This window comes from Tupaia chinensis, unplaced genomic scaffold, assembly GCF_000334495.1.
Source record: "Tupaia chinensis unplaced genomic scaffold, TupChi_1.0 Scaffold144341_1, whole genome shotgun sequence".
Lineage (NCBI taxonomy): Eukaryota > Metazoa > Chordata > Mammalia > Scandentia > Tupaiidae > Tupaia > Tupaia belangeri.
The window spans coordinates 69,102-90,335 of record NW_006204200.1 but is presented as its reverse complement, the minus strand read 5'-3'; the positions used below and the strand labels follow the sequence as shown (position 1 = coordinate 90,335).

At 36.0% G+C, this 21,234-nt stretch overlaps 1 protein-coding gene across 1 annotated transcript in view; it reads left to right on the top strand.

The window, feature by feature from the left end:
* Positions 1 to 453: 453 nt before the first annotated feature.
* The window catches only part of HDX (highly divergent homeobox), a gene marked incomplete at its 3' end in the record, with an annotated part of 70,353 nt that continues 49,572 nt past the window's right edge, over positions 454 to 21,234 (top strand). Inside the window, exon 1 of the mRNA XM_006166826.3 lies at positions 454 to 575. The remainder of the gene's footprint in view (positions 576 to 21,234) is intronic.

Here is a 21,234-nt window from a genome sequence, read left to right as displayed (position 1 = left end):
CTCTTACTGAAAAATTCCAACGGCTTGATAGGCACCTTGTTGAATATTAGGAAAACTGAATGCATACCTGTCAATTGAACTCTGACTACAAAAGACTATTTCTTTATGCTATCACTTGGTTTCGACAGCATGCAACAATTTTGCTGACAGTGAATCTCAAGTTGGAAGACCACACAGCACCTGTTCAAATGGCTGGCATGTTAACTAATGCAGTCATAGGGATGCTGGATGTTCATAGCTATTCAAGGAAGAAGAGGTAGAGAGGACTGGCCTTCGATGCAGCTCATATGTGCAGGAAAGAGGCAGCCCCACTGCAGGCAGCCATCTCTCCTCCCCCCTCCCTACTCTTGGGTTCTGGGCTGAGGCCAGAGACTGTCCGGAGCTGATCTCGGGCTCTCATTGGCCGCTGTCTTTTGTGACGTCACGATCATGATGAGAATTGATGATCGGACACGCTGATTTCATTGTCTGAGGCGGCTGTGGAGACCCAGGAAAAATCTCGCTGAATCCGCCGGCTCCAGCACTGGCCTGATCTGGGGCACCCCGATCCCTTCCGTGTCCGCACCACGCCCGAGGTAAGCACCCAACCTGGGTGGGTGCGACGGGCAAAGGAGGGGGGCAAGGCACTGGGATAATGCTCTGCCAGTCGGGAACCGATAGGTTCCGCGGCCTAAAGAAGCAGCAAACAAATTGGTGCGGCTTTAGGCGTCAACGGTCTCTACGCTCAGAGCGAAAAGCTGCCCGCAGCGTTAGATTAGCAAGGAGCTGAGGAGAAGGATACAGTGTGCTTTGCAAGACAGCAAAGGACTTTGCTCGGAGAAAGGACGACGTTTGGGATGGGCTTCTGGCCTGATAGTAGAAGGAAGTGGAGCCTCTGTCTCTGAAAAAAAGAGGGTGTTGAATTCTATCACTCCTGAATTTAACTGGACAGTAATGTGGAGCCTCTGTCTCTGAAAAAAAGAGGGTTTTGAATTCTATCACTTCTGACTTTAACTGGACAGTAGATTGCTCACATCCCTACTCAAAAGCACTAAAGGCGCTGCGCCTGCGCATTCGTACCTTAGTAGGGGGGAAGGGGGAGGGGCGGGGAGGCGCGTCATTTCGAAAAGAATAGGCGTGAGTTTGCGCAGGCGCTGTTTTTGTGTCGCTGGAGTGGGTGGGGCTGAGTCCTGTCTGGGTTGAATATGGGGAAGGTAGGGAAGTTAGCCTTGTGATGTTTCTAATGCCAGTTTATAAAGCAAGATCTGCCAGTTACTTTGAATCTGGTTTACTGAGTATATACAAATCCAAGGTGGGCGTGGTAAATTTGAGAAAGTAAATTCTTGATCTCCAGGTAGTAGATTTGGAATAACAGAACTAGTAGGAAATTTTAAAGAATAGAAATTTCTGAGATGAGAGACTGGAGGAAAAAAATTCAAATGAATCCAATTTATAAACTTCAAGGAGCTCTGATCTGACATGACACTCGGTGATTTTTGAAACATTTTTTTTGTAAAGACTCACAGTAAGAAATTTTCCTTTCTCGCCTATTTTTCCTTCCTGGAACAATCTCATAAATCTTTACTTCCAATTTCAGGTTTGGTGCTAACTCCTGTTTTCTTTGTATCTCTGTTAGAACACAGAAGTCAAATCCTATTTTGAGAGACAGCCTATCATTAGGAGGAGGATTTTACTCAGAAATCATGAGAAACAACCTGCCTGTCTGCCCTAGGTGGGGAGATTGTACAGATGTACGATTGATCTCTTCCATGGTTTTATCATGGACTCCTGACAATTTCACAGAGGAAACTGGATTTTTCATTTCTTATAGCTAAGGAATTACTGAGTTCTTATGACTTTTCTTTTGAAAATCTTCTCACACCATGATCTATGTTTCCTTTTCTCTGCAATGTAAACTTCCACCAACATTTGTACAGTCATTATAGGATCTTCTTAACCAGCGTTCATCTATACCCCAGTCCTTAATTTATTCCACCAGGGTAATGATCTGTGAACACTTTTCATCAAGTCATTTCCTTTTAGCTAAATACTGACTCCCTGTTTTCTATTGTTCCCAGCCCAATTCTGCCTAGATTTCAAAAAACTTTGTAATCTGGCCTCATTTTACTGTAGGAACCTTACTTTGTTTTCTTCCTTAGTGCACATTTTTTCTTAATGTTCCCTGAACAATCTATATTGATAACTTGGCTCTTCACACCACCATCCCCTTTACCTAAATGCCCTCTCATACATAATTTCAATTGTACCTCCTTTAGAACTCAAATTTCACCTCTTCATAGCATTCCAAATTTAACCTAACCATAATTGAGTTCACCTTTCCTAGAATTCCCACATCAGTTCTGGTGTTTGTCACATTTTTATAGCCTGCTTTGTATTGTCTTCTTATTTGATTGTGTGTGTGTGTGTATGTTTCCCTGGACTCCTCAACTGTATATTAGAGGGATCATGCCATCTATTTTTTTTTTAATCATCTACTCAAAGCACCTGGCTGACTAATCAAAATAGGTGTAACTATATGTTTTTTTTTCCCTAGAAACAAAGAGTTATTTTCATAGGGAGAACTGAATAATGTGGACATTTATTCATCATTAGGCAGAACTTTCAGTAAAAAAAAGAAAGCTTAAATGTAAGCCAGGGTAAATGAATTATGCATATCTTAATGGGTGACCTCTGGATATTTCATTTATATGTCCTCATAAAGAAAACCAAGAGAACATTATCCTGGAAGTGATCCTGAAAGTAATTTTCTGTTTGAAAAATATTGAATGAAAATATATTCCATTGTTCTATACTTCTCTTTGATGACATTGCATCATGTATTGTCTCTTAAAAATCTAATTACTTTTTGTTGTATTATATTTCAGTTGCTGTTTTTACATCAACTATCCTGAAAGTTTTCATTTGTATGTTTCTTCCATCAGAGCTGATCATTGTGATGGTTGCCATAATTGTTGTTCTCTAATATATAAGTTGTCACTCTCTTACCCTTAGGCTTCAAATTCTATTGTTCTACAGAGCTTTTACTTGAATGACAGTGTGATTGTGCTTTAATATAGAGGCTTTTTACAGATTTCATTTTGCTACTGCTTCACTTTGAGGCACTATCCCAATATCACATAGATGTTTGCAGTTTAAGAACATGGATATAAAGCAGTACATAAGAGTGTTATAATTTGTAAATTTGAAAATCGTTGTAGATTAGAGTAAGTGAACAAAAGATGTTATTTATTATAGGGGTTCAGAATACTTTCTTCTTGATCTTTTCTCTTACTACCTACATTATGTGAATCACCTCAAAGCTGTTTTAGTATAGTCAGCTTGCATAGTAATTAAAAAGACTTCTCTAGGCATAGGCAAAACTGTTAAAAGTTAGGCAACTCTGGGTAGAATGTGGTGCTTAGAATTATGGTATTTATTTTAAAGAGCTTAAAATAAAAGGTTAAAAATGAGAATGTGGCTTTTTAAATTTTCTACAGGGTGTGTATGCTAGAGAGAGAGAGAAATCACCCCCCACCAAACGGATGGCCATGTCACAGTTTCTTCTCCTCCATTCTCCTCTCAGGATTTTGGGCATGCATTCTTGTGCGCCCAGCATGTTTTTTAAGCCATTGGGTCCAGAACTTGACCCATGCAGTAATAAGCCATGTGGGATCTAGCGGTCTTAACTATTAGGCTACCAGCTGGCCCAGTAATTGGGTTTTTAAGATTAATTTTACAATTCCTATCTGAATGAGAGGATGGTATTGGATTTTCTCATTTAAGTTGTAGAATCTGAGCTGGAAGATTTTCTAATTATAAGTCAATTCCCTCATTTTATACATAAGAAATATGAAACCCAGAAAAGGGAAATAGCTTACCAGCATTAATAAATGTTATCATGTTTAAACCATACCTATGAGATACTTTCTAATATTAGTTACCATTTTACAAATGAGAAAACATATGCTCAAAGCAGTTGATTTGCCCAGGACCATATCACCACTAAATGTCACAGTCAAGATGCAAACATAGGTCTGTTTGATATGTAATCACCAAGCTGTGCTTGACCAAGTCTTGTAATGAATTTTTGACAGAGCTTTACCTAAGATCTAAACTTCTTGTGTGCCAGCCTAGAGTTTGTGTATGTGTGTTTAAACTACAATGTGTTCCAGGAACCATAATACTTCTATAAGTTCAGTGATTTCTAGGCATGACCAAATGGTATAGGATTACACTTATTTTAGGTATTCTATTAAAACACACTCTTTTTTTATTTCATTTTCTTTCTTTTTTTTTCTTTTACATTCAATTACTATATATCTTTACAACATTAAAAATGAATTTTCCTGGCATAAATGCTCTGTGGGTTAATTCAGTAAATTGCTGTACACATTGTCATCAACAGATAATTTTGCATTTTTTTTTGTTTGTTGAATTACTTTTTTGCCCCCTTAATTCTCTCCCTCCACACCCTCCATTTCCAGCCCTCCTCCCATACTGTCTCTGGTATCCATTGTTGCTTTCCATGCTTTTTTGTCTTCCAGCCTTTCCATTTCTGCCACAGAGTATAGACATTTGGTATATATTAAGTAGGGACATACTTGATTGAAAAAGATAGCATGAAATTTTGTATAAAATATATTTTAAAAAATTTGATTCTGTTTTTAAAACTGCATTATACTTCCAGAGGAAATTTTATTTTCTGTAATCTCAAATAGGATAAAAATAAAAACATTTGAATTATTGATTTTGATTTTATAGTAGTCAGTTAGCTAAGATGATAATTGGTTCTGTACTGGGACCAGAATTTGGCATGGTGGATAAGGTGCTGGACTACCCTATGGCTGACTGTGGTTCAAGTCCTAGACCTGGTAGCTTGAAAAACACACTGGGTGTGTGCCCAAAATCCCAATGGGAGAGGGATTGTGGCTTGGCCATCCCCCCAGGGGTATGATTTCTCACTTTCCCTTTCTCTCTTTCTCTGGGAAGCGCACAACCCTATGGCAAAAAAAAAAAAAATCTTAAAACAAATTAGTTATGTCCTCACATACTTGCATCAAGTATGCAATATCTAGGTATATTTAAACTGTGATAATTCTAGAGAGATACAATTTGCACAAGAAAGGAGAAATAGTTTATAGCATATTCAGAAGCTCTCATTGATATACTGAGACATTTTTTGTCTGCATAATATTTCACGGCAATAGGTTGAAACCTGCCCGGGCGTGGTGGCGCCCGCCCTATGGCAAACCTGCCCATGCAAATGGAGTCATTCTTGGGTTAGCAAGTAGCATAACTGCCTGGCTTGAACCAGAGATCTAGGTACACAACAAATGAAAAGATGAGTTATACTATACCAGTCAATTAAATGGTATACTTTGCATTAATCATCTGTGAAAAAATCTGCAACAACTTTCCTACCTTCTTTGTCTTCCATTTTTTAACTTGACTTTTGTCTAATGAAGTTGGTTCTTAGATTCTTTAAGCTCATTACTTGTTAAAGTGGCAAACATTTAGAAAAAAATCTCTTTAACCTTTTTTCTCTCAGAGTTGTGGATATTTATTTTAAGGATCTTAAAACAGCCATGCAAACATGTGACATATATGCCCCTGGTAGGCACTTTTCTCAGGTAAATAAGGATTTGTGCATGGTGTCTATGCAAAGTCACAAAATTAGAACTTGAAGGCAGAGTCAGAATTTGAAGGCAGATATCACTCTAGAGTTTGCATATTTAATTACTAGGCTGCTAGGTGATAGTTTAGGGAGCTAGAGCAAGGCCTATCTTTCTTTTTTTTTTTTTTAGATGTGTTTGTGTGTGTGTGTCTGTGTGTGTGTGACCTCTAACTCTTCTTTCTCTTCTGAGTCTCTAATAGCAGTGGCATTTTCTTTCAGTGGAGATTAAGTTTCTGTGTGTGTGTGTGTGTGTGTGCATGTGTATTTAGGTTTAGAGGAAAAACATCATTGTATTGACTTCCAGTAACTTCAATTTTCAGATGGCACATAACCCATATTCTTTCTACTATCAAACTAACAAATGGTGAAATCACTTCTTCATTGGATTTTATGAAAGAGTAGATTATAAGATGAAATAAGTTTTCTACTATACCAATTTAGTGCTTTAATATTTTTATTTGGTTAGCTTGATCTACCTATTCTGTGTTTTATAGATTGAATAGCTCTGCCATTTCAGAAAGTAGTTATCTGAGACTGAATTTCCAAATAGCTTTGCCCTTTCATAGACCAATAGTTTGTTGGTTCAAATCTCAATAGAGGAACAACTGGAAAAGACCTGGGACATTATAAAATGTGGAAGAACAAATATATTGTGTATTAGTGGGAAGTATTACATTATGTACTAGATGTTCAGCCTTGACTCATCCATATTATTCTAAGACAACAGTATTACTACATGAAGTTATTTCTGAATATGTGTGTTAGTTATTAAAGTAACCAACCAATCAGGCATTATTTAGAACCAATTGGCTCAATTTTATTACAGATAAATGGTTAAAAGATGAGGACGGTTAGTTTCAGGTTTGTTTGTTTTTCCCCATGTAAAGAGAGGCTTTTATGGATTCAGTATTAATTATAATATGGGGGCCAACAGGTGGCATGGTGGTTAAAGTGTTGGACTCCTACATGGTCGACCACAGTTCAAGTCCTGGACCTGGAGGCTTCCTTTCTTACTTTCTCTCTCTCTCATACACACAGACAGACAGACACACACACATACACATGCCCTATAGCAAATTAAAGAAGTAATAATAAAAAAATTTAATAGTTGTTTATGAAAGTTTTAATAGGAAGCCAATTTATTCTTCTAGTAAGGTTTAGTGCATCTATAACTATTCAATCGTTGGTACTCAAACTGTGTTCCATGAAGTGCCATCATGGACGTCACCTGAGAACTGCTTAGAAACTGTAAAATCTCTGGCCCTTCACAAGACATACTGAATCAGAATCTGAATTTTAGTAAGATCCTGAGTCATTCATATGGACACTAAAGGCTGTTAAGCATTAGTATAAGGTGAAATGTAACTTCCTGTACAACATATACTTTTTTTAAAAATACATTTTGGTTTGTTTAATTCTGTGATGTTCAGGAAGTAATAAAACTGATTCATGTTAATAGAAATCCAAATAGGATACGTATATTCATGGATATTGATTAGAAAGTTACACAGGCATTTTCTAATTTGTAAGAGCACAAAATAAATGAGTTTATCCTATTGAAAATTTTTTTTAAATTCATGAATAGTTTCTTTTTTAAATGTTTTTATTTACATTTAATCACGGTACATCTTTACAGTGTGCAATGTGTTTTTTTCCCAGCATTTATAAACTGTGTATTAGTCAAAACATTACCATGTATTTTAAAACCCACAGATAAATTTTAATTTTTATATGTATTAAATGCTTTTTTTTTCCTGATCCCCTCCTTCCTACCACCTATTACTCATTGCCTTGCCTGCTACTGCTACTTCCAGTCTTTCAGTTTCTGCTATAGAGTGCAGACATTTGGTATATATTAAGTAAGGACATACAATGCCTGTCTTTCATAGCCTGACTTGCTTCGCTTTCTGACTTGCTTTGCTTAACATTAAATCATCCCTATTTGTTCACTTTGTGTCAAATCTCAGTTTCTCATTGTTTATTATGACTAAGTAGTATTCCACAATGTACATGTGCCCTGTTTTTTCAATTCACTCATCTGTTCTTGAATATTCCACATCCTAACAATTGTGAAGAATACTACAATAAACATGTATGTGCTTTTCTATCCTTTGGGTAGATACCTCAGTGTGGAATTACTGAGTCTTACGATAGTTCTATTTATAGATTTCTGAGGAGCCTCCATGTTGTTCTCCAGAAAAGTTAAACTAATTTACACTCCCACCAAATGAGTGGGAGGGCTCACTTTTCACTACAGCCTCGTCAGTATTTATTATTAGTTAATATTTTTATATATTTTTAAAGGTTTTTTCCATAGGGTGAATGTACTTAACCAAGAGAGAAAGAGACAGTGAGAGGGAAAGACAAATCATCACCCAGGGAGGATGGCTATGTCTCAATCCCTCCTTCTGGGATTTTGGGCACATATGCACACACACCTGGCATGATTTTCAAGCTGCCAGGTGCAGGACTTGAACTGCTGTCAGCCATGTGGGAATCCAATGCCTTAACCATGTTGCCACCTGGTGGCTTCCATTTGTTAACTTTTTACTGTTATTCATTATGACTGGGGTTAAGTGATATTTCACTGTAGTTCGATTTGCACTTCCCTTATGATAAGAGATTTTGAGCACTTTTTCATATGCATTTTGGCCATTCATATGTCTTCCTTGGAGAGCTGTCTGTTCAGCTTATTTGCCCGGCTTTTAATTGGATTGGTTATTTTTTTGCAGGTAAGCTGCGTGAGTTCCCTGTACATTCTGGTTATCAGTCCCTTATTTAAGGTATAGTTTGCAAATATATTTTCCCATTTTAAGGATTGACTCCTCACCTTGATTGTTATTCCTTTTGCTGTGCATAATTTTTTTAACCTGATATAGTCCCACTTGTCTATTTTTGGAATTATTACCTGTGCTTTGTGGTGCATATTTAAGAAGTCTTTGCCTACTGTGATGTCTCCAAGAGTTTCCCGTGTGTTTTCCATCAGTAATTTTATAGTTTGAGGTTTTATGTATAGATACTTGATCCATTTTGTGTTGAGTTTTGCTAGTGGTGAGAGATATGGATTCAATTTCATTTTTCTGCACATGGATATCAACTTTTTCTAGCACCATTTGCTGAAGAGATTTTCTTTTCCCCATTGGGTTATCTTGTGCTCATTCTCAAAGATCAGTTTGCTTCATGTCCAGGGGTTTATTTCTGGGTTCTCAATTCCATTCCATTGACTTTCCTGCCTATTTTTTTTTTGTCAATACCATGTTGTTTTGATTATCACAGCTCTATAATATATTTTGAGGTCAGGAAGTAAGATGTCTCCAACTTTATTTTTTTTGTATGGTATTTCTTTGGTGATATGGGGATTTTTGTGATTCCAGACAAATTTTATGATTTTTTTTTTCTATTTCTGTGAAGACTATCTCTGGTAGTTTATTTGGAATTCCATTGAATTTGTAGATTAATTTGGGTAGAATTGACATTTTGATTATATTTATTCTTCCAATCCAAGAACATGGGTTGTCTTTCCACTTTTTTTGTATCATTTTCGATTTCTTCTTTTAAATTTTTCATAGTTTTCCTTGTTGAGGTCTTTCACTTTTTTGACTAACTTTATTCCTAATTTTGTTATTGTTTTTGTGACTATTGCAAGTGGGATTACTTTCTTCAGTTCTACCTCAATATATACTATAAATTTTGACATGTTGATTTTGTTTCCTGCCACTTTATTGTATTTATTTATCATTTCCAGCAATTTTTTTTGTGGATTCTTTTGAGTTTTCTATGTATATAATCGTATCCTCTAAAATAGAGATAATTTCTCTTCTTTTTTCCTTATTTGAATATCAATTATTTTACTTGATTGTTTTGTTGCATTGACTAGGACTTCTAGTACTGTGTTGAAAAGGAGTGGAGATATTGGGCAGCCTTGTCTTGTTCCCATTTTAGTAGAAAAGCTTTCAGCTTTTCCAGATTAAGTATGATGTTAGCTATGGATTTTTCACATATGGCTTTTATTGTGTCGAGGAATGTCCATTCTGTACCAATTTTGCTGAGAGTCTTAATCATGAATGGATGTTGTATTTGAGCAAATAACTTTTCTGCATCAATTGTTATGATCATATGGTTTTTATCTTTCCTTTTTTTAATGTGATATATTTATTGTTTTGCATATGTTAAATCATGCTTGCATCCCTAGTGTAAAACTTACCTGGTCATGGTGTATAATCTTTTTATTGTGTTGTTGTATACAATTTTCTCATACTTTATTGAATTTTTTTTAATCTCTATTCACCAGGGTTATTGGTCTATAGTTTTCTTTTTTTTCTATGTCCTTGTCTGTTTGCAGGATCAGGGAGGTAGAGGCTTCATAGAATGAATTTAAGAAAGTTCCTTTCTTTTGAATATTTATAAATAGTTTGAGGAGACTTGAAGTTGGTTCTTTAAAAGTTTTGTAGAATTTGTCTATGAACTTGGTTACCTATTAAACTTCTTGAGCTTTGTATTTTGTTTATTAATCTAGTTGTTTCTTTCTGCAATACTTCCATACTATTTTTATTATCTTAGATTCATCAATATACCACTTTGATCAGTCAAATTAAAAGAATTTAGATGTATTTCAATAAAACCCAGAGAAATAAAAAAGAGAAAGGTTTCATAGAATTCAAAGTTGAAGCCATTGGCACCTAGGCTTTTCTTTATTGGGTGATTATTACTGGTTCAGTCTCATTGCTCGTTATTGGTCTATTCGGGTTTCCTTTTTTTTTGCTGGTTCAATCTTGGTAAATTATGTGTTCAGAAAGTTGTCCATCTCATGTATGCTCTTTCTTGTTGGCATATAATCTCTCATAATATTCTGCCATGATCTTTTTGTATTTCTGTTATGTTTGTTGTAATATTGGTTGTTTCATTGCTGATTTGTTTTCTCTGGTCCCTTTCTCTGTTTTTCTTTATTTATGTAGCAAAAGTGTGTCATATATTTTTTTTTAATTTTCTCAACGGACCAGCTTTTTATTTCATTTATTTTCTATATGGTTCTTTTATTCTTTATTTCATTTATTTCTGCTTGAATCTTTATTATAATTTCTTTTCTCCTGATATTTTTTGGAGATTTTTGTTATTGCTTTCCCAGTTCCCTAAAATGTGATGTTCTTAATCTGATACCTGTTTCTTTTTTTCTTGTAGCCACTAATTGCTATGAACTTTCCTCGTATGACTGCTTTTGTTGTGCCCCACAGGATATGAAAACTTTTGTGTTTGTTATTATTGGTTTCAATGAATCTTTTGACTTCAGCCTTAATTTCCTCAGTGATTGACTTGGTTGTTTAGTTTCCATGTGTTTGTGTATTTTTCAGGATTCTTTCTGTAGTTGATTTTAAGTTTGATTCATTGTGGTCAGAAAGAATGCTGGATATAGTTTCTATCCATTTGAATTTGTAAAGGTTTGTTTTGTGGTAGATCTCCAAAAACATTTCATGTAGGGGTGAGAAAAATGTGTATTTTTTGATTGCTGGGTGAAATGTTCTATACATGTCTGTCAAGTCCATTTGATTTATGGTATCATTTAGATCTTGTATCTCTTTATTTTTTTGTCTAGATGATCTGTTCGGAGGAGACAGCGAAGTTTTGAGATCCCCAGTGATTTTTGTGTTGGAGTCTATCTCTCCCTTTAGCTCTAAGAGATCTCTCTTTCACATATTTGGGTGCCCCAGTGTTTGGTTCATAGATACTTATATGTTCTTGGTAAATTATCCCTTTTAGTACTATGTAGTGTCCTTCTTTGTCTCTTCTTATAGCTTTCATCTTGTATTATATTTTATCTGGTATTAGTATCATGAGTCCAACATATTTTTTTTGTTTCCATTTGCATTGAATATATTTTTCCAGCCTTTCACTTTCAGTCTATGTATGTCTTCATCCTTAAGGTATATTTCTTGTAGAAAGCGTGTAGAAGGCTCCTGTTTTTCTTTTAATTATTTTAATTTATTTAGCCAGTCTGAGTTTTTATATAGGAGAATTTAAGCCATTAACATTCAACTTTATTTTCAATATTTGCAGACTTAATACTGCCATTTTCTTGTGTTTTTATTTTTTTATTTTTTTTTTTGTTATCTTAGATCTGTCTCTCTCCAGTTCTCTTAATACAATACTCCCTTTGGTACTTCTTGAAGAGCTGGTCTAGTGTTGGTGAATTCTTTCAGGCTTTGTTTATCGAGAATGATTTTATTTGTTCTTCCCATTTTGAAGGATAATCTTGCTGGTTATTGTAAGTAACTTGATGTTTCTCTCTTACCATTTTTAGGATTTTGTCATTGTTTTTGATTTCGACCAGTTTGGCTATGGTGTGTCAGGGAGAGGGTCTCTTTATCTTGATTCCTTTTTTTTGTTTTAAAAATTCTCTCACCCTCTTTCCACACTATCTCCCGTGTTCATAACTATTTTCCATGTTTTATGCCCTCTAATCTTTCAGTCTCTACCATAGAGTCTGGATAGTCAGTATATGTTTAGTGGAGCCATACAATGTCTCTCTTTCACAGCCTTACTTGCTTCACTCAGCAATAAATCTTCCATATTCATCCACTTTCTATCAAATGCCAGGGTCTTGGTTTTTCTTTTTTTCTTTTTCTTTTTTTTTCTTTTTTTTTTATGTAACTGAAGAGTATTCCATGGACTTTATATGCCACACTTTTTCAATTCACTCATCTGTTCATGAAAATTTGGGTTGGTTCCATGTCTTAGAATTATGAATAATGCCACAATAAACAGATGTGCAAGCACTTTTCCTACTGAGCATTCTCCTGTCCTTTGGGTAGATACCCAGGAGTGGAATTGCTGGATCATATGGTAGTTCTATTTGTAGGTCTTTGAGGAACCTCCAAATTGTTTTCCACAGTGGCCAGACCAATTTACATTCCCACCAACAGTTTAGGAAAGTTTCCTTTTCACCACAACATTGCCAACACTTATCATTTTTTTTTGTCTTTTTAATCTTCTCCAGGGGTTAGTTTTTGTTGATTTTATTTGGAATTATTTTTTATTTTTTGAGTTTGAATTTCACCATGTTTCTTTATATTTTGCAAGTTTTCAGATAATATTTCATGGAAGAGATTTTTCATGCTTTTACCAACTTCTCCTTTTGGAATACCCATTATGTGGTTGCTTTAATGGTGTCTAGATAATTTCCCATAAGTTATTCTCATTTTGGGGTGAGGAATTTTTTTCTTTTTTTTTTTTTTTGGTGGTTTGGTCTAGAGTAGAGACTTTGTCCTCAAGATCAGAAATTATTTCTTCTGCATGATCCAATCTGCTGTTAATGTTTTCATAGGAAATTTTAATTTCTTGTATTGTATTCTTCATTTCTAGTATTTCTGTTTGATTACTTTTAGTGTGTCTATTTCTTTATGAAAACCCTCTTTCATGTCCTGAAATGATTTTCTCATTTCCTGGAATTGATTGTCTGTTTCCTCTTGCATCTCATTGAGTTTTATCACAGTGAATGTTCAGAATTCTTTTTCTGACATTTCTGTGAATTCTGTAAATTTCTAATGGACATTCTGTGTCATCCATAGTTGATGAGATGTTACTGTGTTCCCTTGGGGGAGAGTTATTTCCTTGTTTCCTCGTGTTTTTTTTTTTTTTTTTCCTGTCTTTGTGATGATTTTTGGTCATCTTATGATGCATTCACTTCTTTCTAGTTTTTGAGTGAATCTGTAGTGTTGGAGGAGAGAATGGCATCCCTAGATCACAAGTGTGTTATAAATAGAGGGTTATGTCTTTCAGATCAGAGCAGATAAAGTTTATATAGGTAGTTTCAGATGATCTGCTTCTCTATCAACATTTTAGGTCCCGATGAGCTAGGGATTAGCTAAGTAGAAATGACTTAGTGAAGAGGCTTAAGTCTCATGCACTCTGTGCAGAGTGCAGGCTAGAGCATCCCAAGTCCCAAAGGCAAACCTGAAAATTTGACTGCACCCACGAGGAGAGGCAGACCAGAAACCAAGTATCCCAGTAGGTGAACGTGACTCAGGAAGCAAGCAGCTCTGCTCTGCCAGAGGGCTCCAAGTCCCAGAGGCAAACTTGAAGGGCTGGCCTGCACAACAAGAAGAGGTATACTCAGACTGGAACTCCCAACATAAATTCGTAAGAGTTGATGGTCAGAAAAAAACTGTATTTTCTTTCATCTGTTTTCACAAGTGTGATGAAATATATAATAAAAGTATTCACCCTTGTATATTATCTATTATTGATAAGCTTTACTCCAGCCTAGAGTCAACATTGTCTTATTGAGAGAATAGCTAGTCCTGTATGATAGAAATGTTAAAAGTCCACTTATTTTAATGACAACAGTGGCTCCACCACTGAGATGATTTTAATTCTAATTATTTTATTTTACCTGTTAATGGAGGAAATACAGGAGAATATGAACATATGGAAATCACTGTCACTATCTTAAAAAAAGGAACTGTATGTTTACTCTTATAACAAATTACCACAACATTGATAGCTTATAAAACCCCACAAATTTATTATCTTATGATTCTGGAAGTCAGAAGTCTGAACTGTGTCTAACTGGGTTAAAATCAAGGTGTCAGCAGGGCTTTTCTTTCTAACAGCTCAAGGGAACAAACCATTCCACCTTGCCTTTTCCAATTTCCAGAGGCCACACTTTCCTCAGCTCATGGCTTCCTTCCATGTTGGAAGCTCGAAATGGTGATATTCTTTCTCACATTACATCACTCTTTCTTTTGAGAGGTTTTTGTTATAGGGTGTGTGCCCTCACCAGAAAGACAGAGACAGAGAGACAGAAAGCGAGAAATCACCCCCCAGGGGGAATGGCCATGCCATAATCCCTTCTTCTCCACCCTCCTCTCAGGACCTGGGGCACACAAACACACGCGCCTGGCGTGAGTTTAAGCCACAGGGTCCGGGACTTGAACCATGGTTGACTACGTGGGAGTCAAGCGACATAGCCATTATGCTAACTGCTGGTCCCTCACATTACATCACTTTTATATTAACTCTTCTACCTCTGTCTTCCTCATTTAAAGACTTGGGGCCTCATGGAACTCATTCAGATAATCCAGGATAGTCTCCTTATTTTAAGATCAGTTGATTAGCAACCTCAATTCAACCTATAACCTTAACTTTCCTTTTCCTTATAACTGCTCATATTCATAGTTTACAAGAATTAGGACATAGACATGGCTGAGCAGGGGTGGGGTGGAGCACAGGAATTGATGCCCTTGAGGCTGATAAAGGAAGTCAGCTTCTAATCTTGTTATTGAAGTAATCAATTAGTGTCATGGATTGAATTGTGCCCCACACTCCCTCAAAGATTAATATGTTGTAGTTCTAAACCTTAGTATCTCAGAATGTGATCTTATTTGGAAATAGGGTCATTGCAGAGGTAATTAGTTAATATAAGAGTATATGAGACTAGAGTGAACCCCTAATCCAATGTGACTAGTGTGTTCTTATAAAAGGGGGACATTTGGCTACAGGAACACATACAGGAAAAATGTCATTTCAGCATGAAGACACATCCACAAGCCAAGGAGAAAGGCCTATAATAGATTATTCCCTCACAATCCTGAGAAAGACCATGGCATCCAAAAATGGTGCCGTAGCAAAATGCAACATTTTGAGAGACAATCCCACATTTGAAGGTTCATGGTTCAAGTCTAGAGACTTCCCCCCACCTTGTCCCCGATATGCAAGATGCACTGTGTGCCCATGATTTGGAGATGGCCAAGGCTGGGGTGAATCAAGGTGTAAGGATCTTGTTAGGAGTGCTGACTCTCTCTCTGTTTATCTTTTCTCTCTCTCAGAAGAAATAAATAAACAAACTTTAATTTTTTTTTTTTAAAGAGAGTCAACACCACCAACACTTTGATTTCAGACTTCTAGCCTTCAGAACCATGAGATAATAAATATCTGTTGTTTAAGTCAGGGGTCCTGAACTCCAGGTTGTGGACCAGTGGTGGTGCATGGCCTGTTGGAAAGGCAGCAGACCATTGCTGATCTGCCCGATTAAGAGTGAGAGTGCTCAGCAGCAGTCAAGCAAGGGAGGCTTTATCTTTGTTTGCTCCCTCTTCCTATTGCTTGCATTGTTGCCTGGGCTCTGCGCCTGTCATAGCAGCAGTGTTATTGGATTCTCGCAAGAGTACAAATCTTATTGTTGTGTGATTGTTTCATTGTATATTGCAAAATGGTATGGTGGAAACAGGGTACATGGTGGATATAGTGTGCTTGGGTCATCTGAGAACCAATACCACTCGTAACCTATCCATGAAAGGATTGTTTTTCATGAGGCCAGTCCCTAGTTCTGAGAAGGTTGGGGACCAGTGATTTAAGCCACCCAATTTTGGTACTTTGTTACAACAGCCCTAGGAAACTAATATAGTCAGGATCAACTTTAGTTGATATCTAACTATCAGCAACTTTGTGTTCTATAATATGCTGTGTTGGACAATGTGATATAGATATAGACATTAAAGAGTTTATGATATACATGAGCCATTTTTAGTAAAACAGGTCTTGAAATGTTACTTCACATTCCCTGGTTTATTCAACTATGAAATGAGGATATTACTTCATAATATCTAAGGGTATTTCTAACTTTAAAATCCTGTGATTCTGGAAGCAGCAGGTGGCATGGTGGTTAAGGCACATGACCAATTGTGGTTTCACACATGGCCAATTGTAGTTCAAGTCCCAGACCCGCTGGCTTACTTTCTCACTTTACCTCTCTCTGTCTCTCTCTCTCTCTAGTTAAGTGTTCATGCCCTACAGCAAATTGATTACTAGTAACAATTAATAAAATAAAATAATTATTTTAAAAATTCTCCAATTCTATTATTTTAAATTAGTTATTAAATCAATATGTTAATAAAAATTTTAAGTATAGGCAAAGCCCTCAGAATTGTGTTAAGCCTTTATTCAGAAAACTTTCTTAACTACTACCATTGCTTACTTTCTAAACTTCTACTTTAAAGAGAAGTAATAAAGTCATTATTGAGAAAAAGTCGTGTTCTTTTGACACTCTTGACCTCTTCAAAAATGATTTAAGACTTATATTCAAAACAGTACATTAATGATACTATGTATACAATATATTCTTAATAAATAAATTTAGGGATCACCAGTTGGCATAATGGCTATGTTACTGGACTCCCATGTAGTTGACCACTGTTCAAGTCCCAGACCCAGTGGCTTAAACTCACGCCATGCGTGTGTATGTGTGTGTGTGTGTGTGTGTGTGTGTGTGTCCAAGATCCTGAGAGGAGGATGGAGGAGAAGGGATTGTGGTGTGGCCATCCCCCCGGGGGGTGATTTCTTATTTTCTTTCTCTCTGTCTCTCTCTGTCTTTCTGGCAAGTGCATGTACCCTATAGCAAAAACTTCTCCAATAAATAAATAAATAAATAAATAAATAAATTTAAATATGTAAGTAAATGGTCAAACATCTGTGATGATACATTTATATATCAGCAGCATTTGAGAGCAATGAGTTAAAAAGGAAAGGATTACTTTGCAAGAAGCTTTGCTTTGATTTCTTACTACTGCAAATGTATTAAAGTAATATCTGCTTTCATAATTCACAGATAAAGCTGTAGTTTCTAAGTAAGCTTGATGATCTTTATGCAAATAATTATTAGGCTATCTGAATTAAATGTCACTGGTAAAATAGCAACTGCTGTATATGGCCACAATCAGACCCTGGGTAATATATTCCATATGTTCAAATCTGATCTGATTACCACCAGGGAATATAATTGTGAGGAAAGATCCAGAAGCATAATAGTTATATTATAATCTCTCTCTTTGTGTCTCATATCCACTTGAGAAGTTTATTAGGCAGGGGAAATGCTATACAAATAAAAACATTAGGAAATAATGTTAATCTTATACTCCAAACACATACATGCCTATAATTTTGCAATAACATGTGCTTTCTATCAAGAACACCACAAGCTTAATATAAGGCAGTGTCTCTGAGAATGAAGTCTGCAGATCCTTAGGAGTCCAATTACTTTTTAAAGATATTTTTGCTATAGAGCATGTGCACTCACCAGAGAGACAGAGAGAGACAGAGAGAGAAAGTGAGAAATCACTCCTCTGGAGGGATGGCCACACCATAATCTCTTCTCTTCCATTCTCCTTTCAGAATTTTTCATACACATACACACACACACATGCACGTGTGCATGGCATGAGTTTCAAGCAACAGATCTGGGACTTGAACCATGGTCAGCCATGTGAGAGTCCAGCAGCTTAACCACTACAACACCTGCTGACTCCCAGTCAAAGGTCTGCAAGTTTTATGACACATTTTTTCCTTAATTTTTAATTTCAATTTCTTTTATACATTCAATCATATGTTACTTAGCTTGCAAAGTGAATATTCTAACATGTGTACATTTCTCACCAGTTGAGTTAACAGTACTATAAAGTTATATTCAATAAATAACCCATTTCTTTGTCCCATAAATGACTTGCCTCTATTTTTCTCCTTAATGTCCTTCCCCAGACTCTATTCCTTCACTGACCCTCTTCCCACCCTCTAACTGGTATTTGCAATCATTTAGTATGTTTCTGTATCCTCTAGTCATTCAGTTTCGACCACAGAATGCAGACATACAGTGTCTCTCACTCATTGCCTGGGTTGCTTCACTCTGCAGTAAATCTTCCATATTCATCCACTTTTTGACAAAACCCAGGGATTTTTTTTTTTGGCTGAGTAGTATTCCATAGAGTATACGTGCCAGTTTTTCAATCCATTCATCTTTTCATGAGCATTTGGATTGGTTCTATGTCTTAGCAATGTGAATAATGCTGCAATAAACTTCAATATGGAAGCACTTTTCCAATTAAGAATTCTTCTGTCCTTCAGGTAGATACCAAGGAGTAAGATCGCTGGATCATATGGTAGATCTTTGAGGAATCTCCAAATTGTTCTTCATAATGACTGAGCCAATTTACATTCCCACCAGCAGTGTAGCAGAATTCTGTGTTCACCACACCCCTGCCAGCACTTACCTTTTTTTTTTTTTTAATCTTCCTCATTCTGACTGGGGTTAGGTAGTATCTCATTGATTGTGGTTTTGAGCTACATCTCCCTTACAATGAGAGAGGTTGAGAATTTTTTCATATGCCTTTTGGCTATTCATATGTCTTCCTTAGAGAGTGTTTTTGTTTTTTTTGTTTTGTTTTGTTTTCAACTTACTCTTCCATCTTCTAATAAGGTTGATCATCTTTTTTCCAGGACATCTGCTTGAGTTTCTTGTGTATTCTTGTTATCAGTCCTTTATCTGATGCATAGTTTACAAAAATATTTTCACATTCTGAGGGCTGTCTATTCACACTAATTAGTGTATTTTTTGTCATGCAGAAATTCATTCATCTAATGTAATCCCATTTGTCTATTTTTGGGATTATTGACTGTGTTTTGGAGGTCTTATTTAAGAAATCTATGCCTACCCCAATGTCTTCCAGAGTTTCCCCCATTGTTTTCCAACAGCAATTTTATAGTTTGAGGTCTTAGGTTTAGATCTTTGATCCACTTTGGGTAGATTTTTGTCAGTGGTGAGAGGAAGGGGTTCAGATTCATTTTTCTGCAGGTGGATATCCAGTATTACCAGCACCATTTCCTAAAGAGGTTTTCCTTTGCCCACTGGATTGACTGGTACTCTTTGTCAAAAATCAGTTGACTGTATGTTTGGTAATTTATTTCTGGGGACTCTATTCTGTTCCATTGGTCCACCATCTGTTTCTGTGCCAATACCATGTTGTTTTGAATATCACAGCTTTGTAGTATATTTTTTGGGTTAGGGAGTAAGATGCCATCCACTCCACTCTTTTTGTGCAGAATTGCTTTGGCAATACGGGATCTTTTATGATTCCAGACAAATTGTATGATTGTCTTTTCTAGGTCTATGAAGAATATCTCTGGGGAACCAGCAGTTAGCATAATGGCTATGTCACTGGACTCTCATGGAATTGACCACGGTTTGAGTCCCGGACTCAGTGGCTTAAAACTTACACTGGGCTCATGTGCGTGTGTGCCCAAGATCCCGAGAGGAGAAGGGATTGCAGCGTGGCCATCCCTCCTGGGGGGTGATTTCTTGCTTTCTGTCTCTCTGTCTTTCTGGTGAGCACACGCACCCTATAGCAAAAAACTCTCAAAAAAAAAAAAAAAAGAAAAGAAAAAAAGAATGTCTCTGGCAATTGATTGAGATTGCATTAAATATGTAGATTAATTTGAGTAGAATTGTCATTTTGATTATATTAATTCTTCCTATCTCACAACATGGTATGTCCTTCCACTTTTTTGTGTCATTTTCAATTTCTTTTTTTAGCTTCTCATAGTTTTTCTTGTGGAAGTATTTAACTTCTTTCGTTACATTTATTCCTAAGCATCTTATAATTTTTGTGGTTATGGTAAATGGAATTACTTTTTTCAGTTCTATCGCAGTCTACCTGCTGTTTGTATCTAGAAATGCTATAGATTTCTATAGGTTGATTTTGTATTCTGTAACTTTATTGTATTCATGTATTACTTTCTGGAATTTTTTCATCGATACCAATGGGAGATTAATTTGAGTAGAATTGTCATTTTGATTATATTAATTCTTCCTATCTCACAACATGGTATGTCCTTCCACTTTTTTGTGTCATTTTCAATTTCTTTTTTTAGCTTCTCATAGTTTTTCTTGTGGAAGTATTTAACTTCTTTCGTTACATTTATTCCTAAGCATCTTATAATTTTTGTGGTTATGGTAAATGGAATTACTTTTTTCAGTTCTATCGCAGTCTACCTGCTGTTTGTATCTAGAAATGCTATAGATTTCTATAGGTTGATTTTGTATTCTGTAACTTTATTGTATTCATGTATTACTTTCTGGAATTTTTTCATCGATACCAATGGGTCTTCTATATATACAATCATGTCATGTGCAAATAGAGAGAGTTTCACCTCTTCTTTTCCTATTTGAATGCCTCTTATTTTATTCTCTTTTCTGATTGTGTTGGTGATGACTTCCAGTACTATATTGAAAATGAGTGGACAAAGTGGGCATCCTTGTCTTGTATCTGTTTTTAGTGGAAAAGCTTTCAGTTTTTCTCCATTCAGGATGATGTTCACTATGAGTTTTTCATAGCTTTTATTGTGTTGAGAAATTACCTTTGTATGCCGATTTTGCTGAGAGTCTTGATCATGAAGTGAGTTGTATCTTATCAAATGCTTTTTCTGCATCAATTGATATAATCATATATTTTTCCTCTTTCTTTCTGTTAATATGGTGTATTACATTTATGGTTTTACATATGCTGAACCAACATTGCATCTTTGGAATAAAGCCTACCTGGTCGTGATGTGTATTCCTTTTGTTATGTTGTTGGATATGATTTGCTGGTATCTTGTTGAGAATTGTTGTGTCTATATTCATCAGGGATATCGGTCTACAGTTTTCCTTCTTTATCCTATCCTTATCTGTTTTAAGGAAAAGGGTAATGGAGGCTTTATAGAATGAATTTGGGAGAGTTACACCCTCTGTATCTTTTTTTTTTTTTTTAGAGGTTTTCGCTATA